Consider the following 17,381-nt stretch of genomic DNA (forward strand, 5'->3'; position numbering starts at 1 on the left):
AGTTTTCTCTCTTCTCAGGTACCCAGGCTGAGAACCACATCGTACAAAGGCATGAGGGAGAGGTGGTCTCCATGGAGAGGCTCAGCCTCACCTGTGTCATCTACATGTTCCCAGGTTCAGAATATTCCCTGTGGTGGATCCACATTCACCCAGGGAAGGGGCTGGAGCGGCTGCTGTGGCCTGGGCTCAGGGGCACACTCAGGACAGCATGACCTCCAGTCCTGAGTCAGCATCTCCAAGGACACAACCGAGAAGCAAGTGTTCTCACAGCTGTGCAGTTCCAAGGCCAGGAGTGCAGGCAGGTACGGCTGTGCCCGAGACACTGCAGTCCGAGTGCGTGGTGAGCCAGACACAAGCCTCGCAGGGGCAGGTGTGGGGGCTGCGGGTAACAGCCAGGGTCTCCCAGGAGATCTCAGGGCCTCAGAGGGAGGTCAGCGCTGCCAACACAAGGCTGATCGTGGGAGCAGGCGCAGATGGAGGTTCAGGGCTGTTCCCTGCCGGGGTCTGGGGCTTCCTCTCCTTAGAGCAGTCTCCCCCAGCCCATCTCTGCCTCATGATTCTATGCTTAACCCTGAAACCTCTGAATTAGGAAGATGTGCTGCCATACGAGGAAAACACTCCCATGCACAGAAGGCAGAGTCCCTTACGACTGTTTACTCCTGTCCATAAATACCAATTAATTATCAAAACTTCTGAAGGAAGTTGGCTGAGTCCATACAAGAGGCTCTGCTGCAGTCAGCAACGCGGCAGTGCACGGCACAGCTCAGAGCACAACGAGCCAGCAAGCAGCGCCTTAAAGCGCATGATGGGTATCAGGCAACACCGGCATCACACACCCAAAGCGAGAGGAGGAAGGCCCTGGTGGTGGCGGTTACTCACCCGACACCACACTCACAGCACCAGCAGTACTAATAGTGGACATCAAGGCAATGCACAGTGACACCTATCCCCGACCAAAGCTCGATATAGAAGCTCAGTCTGATGATGCCACAGGCACACGTGAAAGGAATTTGAAAAATGTATCACCTCCATTATTGAGGTGTCTGTTGAGAGCAGGGCAGACCTCTCAAGCACATCAGAAATGGTTTGATAGCACCAGCAATGGAGACGGATTAGGGTTTTTAATGTGGTTCCTGGGTGTGGGAGGGTAAGTGTTGTGCTCACGGGCGGGGCTCATGTGGTTTTGATCTCCCACCTGCATCGAAGGAGGGAGAAGCTGTGCTTCTTACCAAATTTCCCAGCAGTGGGCAGAGGAAGAAGAGAGGAGTGAACTTTAAGGTGCCAGCTCTCAAACATCAGAAAATAGAGTAGGACTATTTCTTCCACTTAACACCTGCAAAAACTAACTGAAAAAAAAGGAGAAAAGGGCCATTATGGATAGAAAACAATCTGAGTCCTTAGAAAGTGGGGAGAATGATTATATGTTGGTTAGCAATAATAAGAAATAACAGAAAAGGAGTTCTTCAGTCCCTCCCCACTTCTAAGGACAAGGCTTCCAATATGAAAATTCCTCTTCAAGCTCGAGGGTAAAGTCCACCCCTGGGCTGCGGGAGCTCACAGCTCCCTCCGCAGACAGGGCTGAGGTCTCTGGGGAAGGCAGAGCTGTGGTCCGGAGGAAGAGGAGGCTGTGGGTTCTTCTCCTCCGCCTGGTGACACCTCCCCAAAGTGAGGGTCGCAGGTGTCAGACACGGGTCTGCGGGGATGGTTGTGGCCACAGGTGACTGACGGCGACTGATTCTCCTTGTGCCCAGGTGTCCTGTCCCAGGTGCAGGTACAGGAGTTGGGCCCAGGACTACACCTTGCAGACCCTCTCCCTCACCTGTGCTGTCTCTGGATTCCTCATCCCAACCAGTGGTTATTGCTGGAGCTGGGATCCATCAGCCCTTGGGGTAGGGGCTGCACTGGTCATCAGGAATATGCTAGAATGACGACTCAGCCCCAGCCCCAGCCCCTAGGAGTTAACTCCCCATCTCCAGAGACACGTCCAGGAGCCAGTTCTCCCTGCAGCTGAGCTCTGCGACCACCCAGGGCATGGCTGTGGACTGTTTGAGGGACACAGGGAGGGGAGGTCAGGGTGAGCCCAGACAGAAACTTCCCTGCAGGGAGACAGGAGGGGCTGGGCTGCAGGTTTCACTGAGGACCATGAGGCAGGACTGAGGCCACCAGGGGATGCTCAGGACCCACTGAGCACAGAGACCAGCCACACGAGCAGGTGCGGATGAAGGTAGAGGTTTCCTGCCAGAGCCTGTGGTTCCCTCTGCGTCTCACCATTTCTCGTAGACCCTCTCTACATTTGTAATTGTTTGTCAACTACAGATTTCTGATTAGAAACTTCTGCTCTAACACGAGCATACAGTCTCACGTGCACCAATGCAGAGTCCCACCTACAGAGCCAGTAATGACTGCTGATGGTCACCAGGAGCAGGGATGTGAGGGAGCCTGAGGGAGCTGGTTGCTGGTTTCCCATCATACTGGAAGAGCAAACCTCAACAGAAATCCTACACAAGGACAGTCTTTGCTGTCCCGGTCCCAGCCAGATGGAGCCTAAGGCTGGGCCAGTCCCTGAGAGAAGCTGATGGATTTTAAATCTAACCCTCCTCTCACCAGACTCAACGCTGTACAGTGACCACTGATCAGGCTGTCTCTTCTGTGAATCAGCTTTCTTTCTCCTTCATCTTTTTGTCCCCAAACCCTTTCTCCTTCCACTCTCTGAAAAGGGGTCATGCCCCTTCTGTGGTCTAAACCCCAGGGGCAGACCCTTTACCTGGAGCTCAGGTGTGGCCCAGGCTGTGGCTCCTGCAGGCACCTGGGAAGGTGTGATGGGACTTTTAGACTTGCTGTGGACCAGGATGTGCCTGCTGTCCTCTGCACGTGCACTCACTGGGGAAGGTAAGTGGACATAAGTACTCAAGGGAGTGATGTTTGTTTAGACACAACGGGATGTGGAGTTTGAACTTGTCCTGATCAAACTATTGTGGGGTCACCACCCTGACCTGTGGCTTCCAGCAGAGCCTGATGGACACCCCGCTGTGCTGCGAGCTCTGGAGGATGGAGGCTGTGTGGCCGGTTGGAGACATACAACCTTCATGGGGCCAGACGTCAGGAAGGCCAGGCTGGAAATCTCGAGTAGTAGATGAAGCTGCTGTCCACTGTGGAACTGCATCTTCTTCAGGTCTGTTGTGATTGAATCAAGCCCAACCAGGTTATCTAGGATAATATTGCTAGATTAGAGTAAAATGATGATAGAATTTAACAGCATCTACAAAATAGCTTCGGGGTAACACCTGGATTAGGGATTGATCTCCAGAATAACTGGAGAGGGAGCCCAGGCTAGCTGACACATAAAACTGACCATTGCCGTTGTTATTTTATATTTTATATTTGCCTAAAGAAGCAGGTTCATATTATCAATAACTATGCTAAGGTATTTTTTCAGTTATTTCAGGTCACCTAAAAAGCGGTCATCGAAAATGGATTCCATTTGCATGGAATTTGTTTTTAGGAAAGTATGTTTGTGATGCTGAGTGATGTCAGTGCTGATGCAGCTCTGACCCTGAGTGATAGAGAGAGAAGTAAGATCGGATGGGACATCAAGTGTCCTTCAGTCCAAGGAGGGACCAGCTGGGGCATCTTCGAGCCCAAGTCGTCCTTCAGAGGACCCCCACACCTCACTGTTACGGTCCTGCCTCGGCATCAGCTGTGCAAGGACTGAATACAGACAACTCACCATGGAGTCCGGGCTGAGCTGCTTTGCCTTTGTTGCTGTTTTACAAGGTAACTGATGGAGAACAAGAGATACTGAGGATGTGAGGGGATATGAGTGAGGGAATCAGTGGACGTGTGACAGTCTCCTGACCAGGATGTCTCTGTGTTTGCAGAGGTCCAGCTGGTGGAGTCTGGGGGAGGCTTGGTGTAGCCTGAGGGGTCTCTGACACTCTCCTGTGCAGCCTCTGGCGTCACCTTCAGTAGCTACTGGATGAGCTGGGTGTGCCAGCCTCCAGGGAAGGGGCTGGAGTGGGTCTCATCCATGAATACTGGTACTGGTAGCACTAGCTACGCAGACTCTGTGAAGGGCTGACTTGTGATCTCCAGAGACAATGCCAGGAACATGCTGTATCTGCAAATGGACAGCCTGAGAGCCGTGGACAGGACCATGCATTACTGTGTAAGAGACACAATAAACGGAGATCAGTGTGAGCCCAGACACAAACCTCCCTGCAGGGAGACAGGAGGGGCTGGGCTGCAGGGTGTAATCGGGACACCAAGGAGTGCTCTGGACTCAGGAGCACGAGGTCAAGTCCCAGGGACAGGGCAGGGGCAGTGGCCTTAGCAGTGGATACCCTGGACAACAAATAACCCCATCTTCTCATTTAGAATAAACTACTGGGCCACTGTCCAAAAACTGTCCCCTTTGGTGTAAAAGTATCTGGGAATCTCTTGCCTCAAAGATACCTAAAACGTAAATCAAAATGACACATATTTCCATGTATGCTAAGACCTACAATGCCTTACTAGAGCACTACTTATTTCCTTTGGAGTTATAGACTTTACTAATAGTAACTAAACTACACATTTCATTTTCAATACACACAATGTAGGGTCTTGGAATATCATTCAGTAGAACCATCATGTCCCTGATAGGTCCTAGACAGATGTTTGCTATTAGAAACATAATGCTCTTCTCAAATAATTCCTTTCCAAATTCCAGTCTGGCACATAATCCCCTGAATGTTTCTCTCCCTTTCCCCATGGCTTGATTTATTTTTTAATATATTTTACTATCTTTCCCCCATACCAAAAGGGTTGGACACCAGATCTAGGGCACATACTCTCCTGGAAGCACTAACCATAACCTGTCCTACAGGGCAGGTGGCTCATTTGATACAGGACCCTATATGCCCGCAAACAACAACAATAACAGAGACTGGTCAGGCACAGCTCACATCATCCTGATGATGGCTGATCTAATTAGTAATGGTCTAGTTGTTTTCATTAAATTATAATTGGAAGCCCACTCTGCCACAGAGACATTACTTCAGACAACATGGCAAATGCTGAGACCCACATCCACTGCAGCAGGAACTCACTTGGAGGTTCTCCAGTCCACATCCCAGATGATACCCGTCCAACTCAAGACCTTCCCATTGGTGATGACTTCATCCTGGATGCTAAATCCTGAGCCCCAGTAAAGCCTGTGGATGGTCCCTCTTAAAACACAAATGATGAACACATAACTTTTACTGCCTTTCTTCTTTTGATATTGGTATTTCTATTATGTGTCTGGGCTCACCCTCTGCTTAGACCACAATCCTGGTATAATCCTTGCTCTCTGCCGAAATGTACACCCCCGTTTTCCCAAGATTAAAGCAAAGTCTGGAAGAGATTACTCCTATCTGTGCCATTCCGAAAATTAATGGGGCTTTTTAGCAAATGGAACAACTGGATATCCACATGCAAAAAAGTGCATAGGTCTTGGCAAAGACCTTATAGTCTTCACAGAACTTTACTGAAAATGGTTCACAGAGTTGAATGTAAAATTCAAAACTCTGAAACCTCCAGGAGATAACACAGGAGAAAAACTAGATGATTTGGGGTAGAATGAATGATGACTTTTTAGGATCCATAAAATAAATCTTTGATAAGCTGGATTCTATTAAATTTTAAAACTTCTGCTCTGTGGAAGACAATGTCAAGACAATGAGAATACAAGCCACAGCCTAGGATAAATTATTTGTAACAGATTCATCTGGTAAAATACTGTTACCCAATTATACAAAGAACACTTGAAACTCAACAACATGAAAACAGAAAACCTGATTAAAAAATGGGCCAAAGGGACTTCCCTGGTGGCGCAGTGGTTAAGAATCCACCTGCCAATGCAGGGGACACGGGTTCAAGCCCTGGTGCCGCGGAGCAACTAAGCCCCTGCGCCACAACTACTAAGCCTGCGCTCTAGAGCTCGCGTGCCACAACTACTGAGCCCGTGTGCCACAACTACTGAAGCCCATACGCCCAGAGCCTGTGCTCTGCAACAAGAGAAGCCACTGCAATGAGAAGCCTGCGCACTGCATCGAAGAGTAGCCCCCCTCACCGCAACCAGAGAAAGCCCGCGCACAGCAACAAAGACCCAACACAGCCAAAAATTTAAAAAATAAATAAATTTATTTTTTTAAAAAAAAGGGGCCAAAGACCTGAATAGAAACTTCACCAACGGAGATAAACAGGTAGCAAATGAGCATATGAGAAGAAGCTCTGCTTCACATGTGATCAGGGAAATACAAAGTAAAACCATGATGTGATGACTATACACAGTTATTCAAACAGCCAAAATCTGGAACATGGACCACGCTACATGCCGGCAAGGCTGATAAACTGTCATGACACATCGCAATTACCCGCCACATGCCAGCACGGCTGTAGAAGGAAAGGAACTCATTCACCGCTTGTTGTAACGCAAGACGGTGCATCCACTTTGGGAGACATTTCAGCAGTTTCTATGAAAGGAAACATGCTCTTACCATATGACCCAGCAATCATACACCTTGGTATTTACCCAAAGACATAGAAAACATAGGTCCACGTGACAACCTGCACACAAATGTTTATATCAGCTTTATTCATGGTTGACAAAACTTGGAAGCAACCAAGATGTCCTACAGTAAGTGAACAGATAAATAAACTGTGGTGCATCCAAACAATAGAATATTATCTGGCAATAAAAGATTGAAAAGACATGGAAGAGGCATGCATATTACTAAGTAAAAGAAGCCAATCCGAAAAGGCTTCATATTGTATGCTTTTAACTTTGTGATATTCTGGAAAACACAAAACTATGGAGACAGTAAAAAGATCAGTGATTGTGTGGAGTTCGGGAAGAGGAAGATGGATGAACAGGTGAAGTCAGAGGACTTTTAGGGCAGAGAAATACTCCTCATGATTCCTTAATACTGGACACACGTCATACATTTGTAAAGTCCCGTGAAATGTACAAGGGTGAACCCTAAGGTAAGCTATGGACTTTGGGTAATTGCCATGTGTCATGACAGTTTATCAGCTGTAACAAATGTGCCATCTGAGGGTACTGATGATGGCGGAGGCTGTGCATGTGGGGGGTCAGTACGTATATGGGATAGCTCTGTACTGCCCCCCCCCATTATGCTGTAAACCTAAAACTGCTCTCAAAAAAGTAAAGTCTTAATTTAAAGAAAATAACGGATGAGGCTGCACTCTAGAGCCCACGAGCCACAACTACTGAAGCCTGCGCACCTAGAGCCCGTGCTCTGCAACAAGAGAAGCCACCGCAATGAGAAGCCTGCGCACCGCGGCAAAGAGTAGCCCCCGCTCGCTGCAACGAAGACCCAATGCAGCCAAAAATATAAATAAATAAATGAATGAATGAATGAATGAATGCAGGGAGCAGAAGTTTAAAAAGGAAAGAAAATAATGTACATAAATGTTGTCTCCAGGAAGCACCGGCCTCCTTTCAGTCAACACCTTGACCCCTATGGAGTAGGACCACCCGCTCCTACTACAGCCTTGGCTATACACAAATACTACTGTCTTTGCATAAACTTACTTACAGTTCATACTCTCAAAGGGCGTAACTTCTGGACCTGTCTCCTTGACCTGAGCATATTCTAATACTCTTCACAACTCCGCCCAGGTATTTTTAGAGAGCCCCAAAACTTCAAATCTGTTTTCCTGGCTAATGCCATACAAGTGGGGACTTGGTGACGAGCCAGTTTACAAGGAATCTTCATACTTTTACTTGTGTTTGTTCTTCCTATTCTCACAGTAAAATGTTTTATTCCATTTAGAGTGACTTCTGCCATATTCTCTGAAAGTCACTCACCCAAAGTTCCCTTAATTTGAAGCCAGAGCACCACAGGGACAATTGAAGCAACTATATTTTCCTATTTCTGTATTCTCAATGTTCTGATATGGGGGGCCTTGATCTTGCACAGACTGCCCCTTCCTGGGCTGCAAATTCCTGCAGATATCAGACACCTTCCTGTAGGTGTACCTCTGATGTACAAGCCACCAATCCAGAGCACATCTCTATTTTCTATCTCTCTTACAAGCTCTCACACACCTTTCCATATTCCTCCTGACCTGGGTCACCCCAGGGCCAGGTCTCTGACAACCAGGGACCACACATGCCCAAGAGCCTGACAAAATTATTCAAGTTATCCAGTGCTAATTTTACTCAGCATACCTACCCTGCCTCATCCATCCCAAAACCCCAATCAGGTCTCTGGTGCATGTCCTGCCCCCTCTTCTGTCTCCTGACCAACCCCAGTGCCTCCCTGAGTGGCCCCTGTGTGGTGTGTGCCCCCTGTTTCTAGGGGTCTGTGAGTGTAAACTGACAATCACTTCCACGTCTGTGTGTCTCACCATACCTGATGAAAACAAATCTGGCTACATTTTAACACACACACACATACACACACAGGTTTTTACGTATATTTTAGCAGAAAACATACTTTGACAAGTTAAAAAAATAACAGATGCATAATGTTTCATTTTCTTTTTGAAAGAGAATTTCTGATACTGTTTATATTTATGAAATGCCTTTCTTTTAAGTTTTTTAAGTATTCATGAGTCACATATCTCTATTTTCTTTCTCCCTAAAATTAGGAAACATTTTTGTGCAACTAATAATGTCAAGCTCCCTGGTCATAATTTTTTGTGAATCAGGTGGGTAATCAGAAGGGAACAAGTCCCACCCTGACACTACTGTGGAAACCCTGTGAGAATCACAGATTAGAGACACGGGATAACTGCCTCACTGAGATTTAATCATAAGAATATATAAGACCCCTCTCCCCCAGACGGCTACCACAGTAATGAGGCTCCAGGATAACACTAGTGGATGAAAGCTGTAACAAGTGCTACAAGACGCAGACTCTCCAAGGAGGAGAACTGAGGGATGCCCAGAGACCACAGTGAGACAAAGTCCAGAAAAGGAGATCAGGTCGAAGCCTCTGACACCTGCAGCTTACAGACCAAACTCAGGATCCTCACTCATCAGCCTCAGGCTGTTTTTCTCTCTTTCCTTAGTGTTCTATGACAAAGTTTCCCTCCTCCTCCAGGAGTTTTTGGTGGATCCAGGTGTAATCACAATCCGGGTTCCACCAGACGTAGAAGACGACGCAGGTTTCCCACAGTTGGCGCAGTTGTGGGTGATTAAGCAGTGGGTCTATCTACCTCTCAGATGCTGGGGTCCTAGGTCCACAGGGCAGGCGGTCAAGAGGAAAGATGACCAGCAGGATTGAGCCCGAGGACGGAGAAACTTCTGGTGACGAGGTGCCCTGCAAAGGCCAGGGCATCCCTCATGGAGCTGACCCAGCTCATCTTCCTGCTACTGCCCCACCCACCTGGTGACCCAGTAGAACAGCGTCACCTGAGTCAGTTGACAACAATGCTGCCTCATCCTCCTCTTCCTCCTCAGACTTCTCAGGTCTTCCTTCCTGCAGGTGGGGTCTCTGGGGTCCCTCAGGTGCAGGCACTATGAGTGAGAAATGTTGTGACTGTGCCCCACTTCTGACAATGTGGGGCAAGCCTGTACCCTTCCCATGGGGCAACTGCAGTGTCCAGATTCTTCAAGAACAGGCAAACCCAACGTGCTTGCACACTCGTCTCCACTTTACTGTGTTTGCTTTTGTTTGTCAAAGCAAGTCACACACTCAAGCCTAGGGTCAGTGTATGTCAGGGCACGGAGGGCACTGCCCATGTGCTAGGTATAGAAAAGAAGAAATTTCAAGTACATTACTATGATAATTAGCCACTGTGTGTGTGTGTGTGTGTGTGTGTGTGTCTGTATTATTGGAATATTAGATGTTATGTGTGCATTGAGATCCATGGCTTCTATGTGCAGGTGTTCTCTGACAGAATATTAAACCAGAGGAGCCCAAAAGAAATGAGAGGAACCCCCAAAGCCCCTGATAGACTCTGGACTCACATGACTGTCAACTGCATCAATGCATCTGGCACCTCCAGGGAAAGGGCTCCCTTGTGGTTTCATAAAATCCTTGCTTGGGGTCTCCCTGTAAAGTATGTGGGTTTAGTAAGGCCGATTCACTATTTCAAGAGATGATGTAGAAAGAATATGGTGTCACTGTAAAAGGATTCTGAAGGCAGGGCACAGCCATTGAATACTGGACTAGAGATACTGAGGTAGATACAATGTGAGACCAGGCAGGACCCTTCCCTGCAGGGTGGTACTGGGGGTGCTCAGGACCCACCCAGCACAGGATTGCAGCCCCAGGAGAAGATGCAGAAGGAACTGGGGAGTGGTTTCCTCTCAGGCACTGAGTCTTCTCTTTTCAGCTAAAACAAACCTTAATTAAGAGTTGTTAAGGACTGCTTACTCCTGTGTGATTAATATTGGATTCTATTGGGAACACATACCCAACTCAATGAGGCAATGAGAACTGTGTTTAACAGGTAAATGTGTAGGCCTTCTAGATATCCTAATTCTTAGAAGTGGAAAACAGGATTTTTTTAATCCAATGGTTGCAGAGTTTGGGGAGACAGTCTGACCCTAGGAGTAACATTTAGTTATCAAAGCTCAGAACATGTTCAGGTTGTTTCCCTGTCATTCAAAGGTGGGCTCAAAAAGAGGGGCATGTTGTGTGGGGCTTCTTTCTCAGTTTGAAGAACTCTGTCTGCACAGAGGTCAAGGATGTGATGGGGGACACATATTCTCAGACAAGGATTAGGACTTGGGCCTTTGGCATCCCACTGAGCGTGGTCCATGGGATGTCCATCTTTTCCTGGCTAGACAGGCACTGAATATGAAATATTCTGCCTCGTCAATGGGCAAATAAGTTGAGATATCCTAGGTTAAATATGGGTATGTCTTGCCCTAAGAGCATCATCCAACAACCATACAGCGTCCTCTACGGAAGTCTCATAGTCCTCGCCACAGACTGGACCGGGAGGATCCTCTTCCTGGTGGCAATGGCTACATGTAAGGAACTTCCCAGTCCCTGGGCTGGGGAGGAAATCAGGACAAGTCAAGTGGATTTCATCCACTCCTGACCCCTCTCCACAGGTGTCCACTCCCACATCCAGCTGCTGCAGTCTGGCACTAAGGCAAAGAAGCCCAAGGCATCAGTGAATGTCTCCTGCAAGGCTTTCAGACACACCTTCACCAGCTGCTTTATGCGCTTGGTTCAAAAGGCCTCTGGACAAGGGCTTTAGTGAATGGCACATATTGACCCCAAAGATGGTGAAACAAGGTATGGCCAGAAGTTCCAGGGCAATCACCATGAGTGTGGACACATCCACAGCCTACATGGAGCTAAGCAGTCTGAGATCTGAGGTCACAGTCATGTGCTATTACTGTGCAAGACACATAGTGCGATAAACCTCCTCCTGAGTATGTCAGAAACCCCGAGGGAGAGGTTGGCTGTGCTGGGGCTGAGGAGGTGACAGAGATGTTTAGGTTGAAGGTGCCTCAGAAAATGAGTTTATGTAATTGAAATTACACAATAGATATGAGTATTCACTAATTATTTTGGAAATTTTCCATAAACAAATCACCATAGGAGCAAAATTCAGAGACTAGAAAATGGTTCAAATAAATAAAGCTGATATAAGCATTCCCATGAAGGCATTTGTGTGAACATAAAATTTCATTTTATTTATTTATTTATTTATTGGCTACGATGGGTCTTCGTTGCTGTGTGCAGGCTTTCTCTAGTTGAGGCGAGTGAGGGCTACTCCTCGTTGCGGTGCGTGGGCTTCTCATTGCAGTGGCTTCTCTTGTTGCGGAGCACGGGCTCTAGGCACGCAGGCTTCAGCAGTTGTGACACGCGGGCTCAGCAGTTGTGGCACGCGGGCTCTAGAGCGCAGGCTCAGTAGCTGTGGCGCACAGGCTTAGTTGCTTCGCAGCACGTGGGATCCTCCCGGCCCAGGGCTCAAACCCGTGTCCCCTGCATTGACAGGCAGATTCTTAACCACTGTGCCACCAGAAAAGTCCAAACATAAAATTTTAAATCAGTTGGGTAAGTACTTTGTAGCCCACTCCTCAATCACATGGTAGGTGTATGTTTAACTCCATAAGAAACTGTTAAAATGTCTTCCAAGTTCGTAATGCTCCACTTTTGCCAGAATTTGATTTTTTGCATGGGTTTATTCAGAATCTACCCTCCTTATAACAGAACATACTTGGAAATATTGGCCATGTAACCAAGGCTTTGACTGGACTGTCATATTTTAGAGTGATGTGTATAAAATCAGATGTGTCCTGAGAGTTCAAGACACTAAGGTTGATTTTTATTGCCAATGGTTACAAAGACATCTCAGGGTAACTGGCCTGCATCCTGGCTCATGTGGTACCCAGCCTTACAGGAAAGTAAGGAAAGGCACTTCTTGATAGGACCAGGAACCTTAGAATATTTTATAGAAGAGATAATAATGAGAGAAGAGAGGAATTCACCCAAATCTATAGCTACTGCATATGAGGTCTGGTGGTAAGTTCTTGGCATGTCTTCCAAACCTCAAGAGGCTTTTAAGACTACAACCTGAGATTCCTTATGAAAAATTCAACCAAAACAAACTAAAATGTTCATGTGGTCAGTAATCATTCTTGCTGAACATGTGTGAATATCAGGCAAATCTAATTAGAACAGATGAATTTTGTAAAAAAGGATAACCTTACTTTGTTAAGGTTTGATCACAAGTAGGGTGACTATATGGAGAAATTCTATGTTTCAGTAGAAAACTACAGCCAATCCTTTTGGGTTATCAGATTCTAGCCCAGATAATTTTCTTAGAAGGTATTTATCTACCTGTAAATTTGTCTTGATCCTGCCATTTCTCATATTTAGTTGGTCCTTAACAAATTCTCACCTCTTGTAGCTTCCTTCACTATCTGGCTACGTCTCTCCAAAGTAATGTTCCGAATTTTATCCCACCCTCCAGAATTCACATCATGAAGAACCAAAACGTGACTACCCAGATCCTCACTGTGACTCTAAGTTGTCTATAGCTGATCTTCCCACTGCCCCCCGACCTGGTACCTAATGAAGCCGTGTGAGCTGATGCAGGACAACTTGACAAAAACTTCAAAGAAACTTCAGAAGATGGTATGCAAATAATCTTGGTGCCTGGAGCTGCTGCTGTGTAGGCCCCTCAGGAAGTTCACCTAATTTCTGCACCTTTTAGTCTCTGCTCCAGGAAATACCATGACTGTAGACAATCTTATCAAAATCTCTCTGATGTCTATGCCACCACCTGGAACATTCAGTAAATCCATCCAAGAAATCCATCAGACTGGCACTGATGTTGTCACTCCACCATCTAAAGATATTTTGTGCCAAATGTCTAGAAATTTTCTTGATTAGCTGCACTCTGGACTCAGAAATTGTCATTTCAGTCTGCCTCAACCATTAATCTTTGCTTTTATTTTACTCTCTTGATAATCCCCCTTATTGCAGGTTTAAAGGCTCACACCATACAAACAATATCCTCTACTATAAACTCTCAACACACAGTGCAGGAGGCCCTTAACAATCAAAAGACCACTGAACAAGAAATGGACTTCTATTGTACAGAGGAAAGAAGAATGCCTCTTCTTACCTTGAGCCAGAAAGGTGGATGGACAAAGACTCCATCCTTGATCGAACTTTAGTGAGGCTCCTCTGAGCTCTCTTCTTGAGGAGACCTCAACCTTGGCCTGCCTTTAGTGAGACTCCTGCTAAGTCAATTTACTGAGAATTTCTCCACCCTTGACATGTGATCAAATTCCTGATCTTCCACCTTTGAGATACAAGACCTTGACTGCATTTAGCAAGAACCTCTTAGGCCGGTTTAAGAAGATCCTCTGACCTCTGTTACCTCCTGTAAGTGAGTTTCCATCTCATCACTCTGCCAGTTGGTATAAATCCCCACTTGTCCCTGTTGTATTTGGAGTTTAGTCCAGTCTGCCTCGTGTTGCAGTAGTATTGAATAAAGTCTCACTTCCTATTTTTATAAGATTTACAATTTGTTGTTCTTTAACCCAAGTTCTTTGCTTTCAAATTACACTGGTGGGGCAGGCATAGGATAGAGTTTCCCATTCCCAAAGTAAAAAAGCAAAATGATGTAAACAAGGTGTCAAGCAAGTCAGAAAGAAACAGAGCAAATTCTATTGGATTTTAAGATAAGAAAAAAAATGTACTGGCTCTATCAAGGAGGAAGAAATTTCCCTCTACGTTTCCAGGTCCTTCTGGCTGGTCTAAAAATTAAATTGACATGAGACAGATTAAAAGGAAAAATTCCAATAAACACTTAATAATATGTATACATGGGAGAGACCCAGGAAACCTGAGTAACTCACCTTAAATATCATCTTAAGCTAAAGACAAAAGAGGAGGTTGGGGTTAGTGGTTTGGGACTTCAAAGGGGAAGAAGGCAATTCACATGAAAATGGAAAAGCAGATGTTTGATAAATAAATATTTGCTGGGCCAGTGGAGACAATGGGACACAGAGTGGACTCTGATCTATAGGCCCTGCTGAGTCTCCTGGCCCCCACACCACCACACCTAGCCCATGTTTTCTGCACATATTTCTGCTGACAGCTCTATTTTGGTAACAGGTCCTCTATCTAAATTCTATAGGTAGCTAAGGGGGAGGTCAAAATTTCTTCCTGACTCTTCTGTTCTTAAAAAGAATGACCTTAATTTAATCCTCAAGATAATGAGACACACTGGGGTGGCAAATTTTGCTCCCTTTCATCTGCATGCTCTGTCCTCTGGGCCCACCTGTCTGTGACCCTGGTACCTCAGCCTGTGCCCTCTGAACACCTGGTGGCAGTAGCAACCAAGCGAGCCACTCCGTCTGTCCCTGTCCTCAAATCAATCTTTCTCTACTTCATCCGATTTGGTTATTTCAGTCCAGAGCAGCATTGTGTCTGCTACTGTCAGACTCTCAAAACCCTTCTTGGCCTTCTATGCAATTCATGAGATTCAGGTCTTCAGACAAGAGGATCCTCCACAGGCCTTTCCTGTATGACCACATAGCTATTCCTGGTTCTGCTGAGATGGTTGACTGTATGAATCACATGCATCAACCCTTTAGCAAAAGTTTTTCCAGGCACACCCTTGGCTCTATTTCAAAAGCAGGTTATCTGGATAGACTGAGATGTTTCCAAAACTTCAGGATTTCTTTCTGCTTTTCTTAACAATTTTCTCTTCAGTTTACTTTCTCTTCTCATAACTGCAAGCATCAAGAAGAAATCAGGGACTTCCCTGGTGGCGCAGTGGTTAAGAATCCACCTGCCAATGCAGGGGACACGGGTTCGAGCCCTGGTCCGGGAAGATCCCAAATGCCGCGGAGCAACTAAGCCCGTGTGCCACAACTAGAGCCTGCACTCTAGAGCCCGCGAGCCACAACTACTGCAGCCCACGTGCCTAGAGCCTGTGCTCTGCAACAACAGAAGCCACCGCAATGGGAAGCCCGTGCACCACAACAAAGAGTAGGTCCTGCTCACCACAACTAGAGGAAGCCCGTGCACAGCAACGAAGACCCAATGCAGCCAAAAATAAATAAATAAATAAATAAATAAATAAATAAATAAATAAATAAATTTATTAAAAAAAAAAAAAAGAAGAAGAAATCAGGCCATACCTCCTTCAATACTTTGCTTAGAAATCTCTACAGCTAAACATCCAAAATCATCACCCTCAAGTTCTAATTTGTACACGCAACCTAATACTATTCAGAAAAGTTTTCTGCCACTTCATTACAAGATTCACCTTTCCACATGTTTTCAGTGGCATGTTCTCCATTTCCATCTGAGATATCACCAACATTCATTTGTTTATGCTTGTATATATATTTCTAAGATTACAGAAGCTTTCTCTCAGCTTTCCTCTTTCATTTCTGATCCCTCACCATAATTTCCATCAATCTACATTTTCTACCAACAGGTCTTCCAGTCTATCTGAGCTTTTCCTATTAAGCACACCAACACCAGCCTCTTTTCATTACCCAAATCTAAAAATATTTCCACATGTGTAGGTAAGTGTTAAGGGCCTTCCTCTTCCTGATACCAAAATCTTTATTATTTTCTAGGGCTGCCATATGAAATATCACACACTGAGCAGCTATATGCAATAGAAATTTATTATCTCACAGATCTGGAGGCTTGAAGGAAATGTGACGTGTCGGCCAAGTCGATTTGACATGTTGGCCAAGTCAAACATAATTGTCCCTCACAGCCCTGTCTGTCAAGCCTCTCTCAGTGGCTTGACAATGACCAGATGCAATACAGAAAGTAAAAAGACAGCCCACATAATGGAAGAAAATATTTCCACATTATATATCTGATGAGTCTTTATTTATCCAGTGTATATCAAGAACTCTCATAACTCATCAACGAAAACAAACAACCCAATTTTAAATATGGACAAAGGACTTAAATAGACCCTTCTTTGCACAAGACATGAAAATGGTCAACAAGCCGATGACAAGACAGGAGGGAAATGCAAATTAAAACCGCAACGCAATAACTCCTTCGCACACTCTAAAATGGTTATAATCAAGAGAATTAAAAATAACAAATGTTGCCAACAATGCAGAGAAATTGGAACCTTTAAACATGGCTTGTGGCAATGGAAAAGGGTGCAACCTATGTTTACAATATGAATGTACAATTACCATATAGTGCAACACCTCCACTTCTAGATAGAGACCCCAAAGAACTGAAAACAGGTGTACATATATATTGATAGCCGCACTGTTCACAAGAGCCAAAAGGAAGGAACAATGCAAACGTCCACCAGTGGGTAAATGGATAAACATAATGGGGTTGATCCATAAACCGCCATGTTATTCTGCCGTGAAAGGAATAAAGTGAAATGGTGCAGCCCCTGTGGAAGATAGTGTGGCAGCTCCTCAAAAAGGTAAACACAGAATTAACATATGATCCATCAATTCCACATCAGGGTATATACCCAAAAGACTAAAAGCAGGGATTGGAAGAGATACGGGTACACCTATACTCACAGCAGCATTAATCACAATAGCAAAAGGTGGAAGCAATCCAAGTGTCCATTGATGGATGAGTGGATAAACTAAATGTGGTATACACACAAAAGAATGTCATTCGGCCTTAAAAATTAAGGAACTTCTGACACGTGCTACAACATATATGAACCTTGAAGTCATTAAGATAAGTGAAATAACTCCGTCACAAAAGGACAAAAATGATATGATTCCACTTATATGAGGTACCCAGAAAAGTCAAATTCAGAGAGAGAAAGTAGAATGTGGTTGCCAGGGGCTGAGGGGAATTCGTGTTTAATGGCTACAGAGTTTCACCGGTGAAAACTGAAAAGATCTGAATGTGGATGGTGAGGATATTTGTACAACAATGTGAGCGTGGTTAATG

The 17,381-nt window shown here is 45.5% G+C and overlaps 1 protein-coding gene and 1 long non-coding RNA gene across 5 annotated transcripts in view; both read right to left on the minus strand.

Annotated features, from left to right (window-relative positions):
- Positions 1-1,401: 1,401 nt before the first annotated feature.
- On the minus strand, positions 1,402-9,600 carry LOC309621651. Its single transcript, XR_014240126.1, has 2 exons — positions 9,404-9,600; positions 1,402-3,174 (listed from the first exon to the last, which is right to left on the minus strand). It is a non-coding gene; the product is annotated as an uncharacterized lncRNA (long non-coding RNA).
- Positions 9,601-11,620: 2,020 nt separating this feature from the next.
- LOC309621649 (ATP-sensitive inward rectifier potassium channel 12) overlaps positions 11,621-17,381 on the minus strand; it is a 64,736-nt gene continuing 58,975 nt past the window's right edge. For 2 of the 4 annotated variants that reach the window (XR_014240123.1, XR_014240125.1), the window contains one exon: positions 11,621-11,966. The gene's annotated coding sequence lies outside the window, so the exon portion shown is untranslated. The remainder of the gene's footprint in view (positions 11,967-17,381) is intronic. The other 2 variants (XR_014240124.1, XM_082409039.1) reach the window with 1 other exon arrangement.

The sequence above is a fragment of the Balaenoptera borealis genome, assembly GCF_965194805.1.
Source record: "Balaenoptera borealis genome assembly, contig: HAP1_SCAFFOLD_785, whole genome shotgun sequence".
Classification (NCBI taxonomy): Eukaryota; Metazoa; Chordata; class Mammalia; order Artiodactyla; family Balaenopteridae; genus Balaenoptera; species Balaenoptera borealis.